The 1,245-nt window shown below is 44.4% G+C and overlaps 1 pseudogene; it reads left to right on the top strand.

Annotated features, from left to right (window-relative positions):
* Positions 1-514: 514 nt before the first annotated feature.
* Positions 515-1,234, top strand: LOC105551558 (annotated as a pseudogene).
* The last annotated feature ends 11 nt before the right edge of the window (positions 1,235-1,245 follow it).

Raw genomic sequence — 1,245 nt, 5'->3', positions numbered from 1 at the left:
CCACTTTTTGATGAGGTTTTTTTGGCTTTTTCTTCTAAATTTGTTTAAGTTTCTTGTAGATTCTGGATATTAGCCCTTTGTCAGATGGATAGATGCAAAAATTTTCTCCCATTCTGTAAGTTACCTGTTCACTCTGATGAGAGTTTCTTTTGCTGTGCAGAAGCTCTTTAATTAGATCCCATTTGTCAATTCTGGCTTTTGCTGCCATTGCTTTTGGTGTTTTAGTCCATGAAGTCTCTGCACATAGCTATGTCCTGAATGGTATTCCCCAGGTTTTCTTCTAGGGTTTTTTTTTAAGGTTTTAAGTCTTACATTTAACCCTTTCGTCCATCTTGAGTTAATTTTTGTATAAGGTGTAAGGAAGGAGTCCAGTTTCAGTTTTCTGCGTAGGGCTAGCCAGTTTTCCCAGCACCATTTATTAAATAGGGAATCCTTTCCCCATTGCTTGTTTTTGTCAGGGTTGTCAGACATCCTAAACTTTTAAATTTAAGAATTTGCATTTTTTTTCATCTTGCGAGGCTCCATTTCCTCTACAAGTATGGAGAAGGCAAAAGGCAAGGACACTTCCACAAAGAAGTTGAGGGAAGAGGATCAGCAGGCTTCTAATCAACCAAACATGATTGCTTTGCCAGGAACATCAGCAAAGGGAACAAAAGAAAAAATGTGTCAAAGGCGATAAAGTGCTCTGTCCTGAGAAGAAGGCAGAGTACACTGACAACCCTGGACCTCAGAAGAAGATACCAATTCCTCCATTACCCTCTAAACTGCCACCTGTTAATCTGATTAACCGGGACATCCTGCGGGCCTGATGCCAACACTTGAAGCTGAGTTCCAAAGGTCAGAAGTCGGATGCATATAAGCGCCTGTGTGCCTTTGCCTACCCGAATCAAAAGGATTTTCCTAGCACAGCAAAAGAGGCCAAAATCCAGAAATCATTGCAAAAAAAAATTAAAGGTGGGAAAAAGGGGAAACGTCGCTGCAAAGTTCTGAGACACATCCTCCTGAAGTGGCCCTTCCCCCTGCGGAGGGGCCGCCTGCCCTGGAAGATTCCACTGCCCTCCTTGATGGAGTTAATACAGTTGTGGTGACAACTTCTGCCCCAGAGGATTTGCTGGCCTCCTGGGTGAGAATTTCAGCCGGGGCGAAGATGCCAGAGGCAGTGGAATCTCCACAAGAGGCCTGTGGTGTCCGGTGGTGTGTGGTCCATGGGAAAAGTCTCCACAAGAGGCCTGTGGTGTCCGGTGG

The sequence above is a fragment of the Mandrillus leucophaeus genome, unplaced genomic scaffold (assembly GCF_000951045.1).
Source record: "Mandrillus leucophaeus isolate KB7577 unplaced genomic scaffold, Mleu.le_1.0 Scaffold526, whole genome shotgun sequence".
NCBI lineage: Eukaryota > Metazoa > Chordata > Mammalia > Primates > Cercopithecidae > Mandrillus > Mandrillus leucophaeus.
The sequence above is the reverse complement of the archived record's forward strand: the minus strand, read 5'-3'. Positions and strand labels throughout refer to the sequence as shown.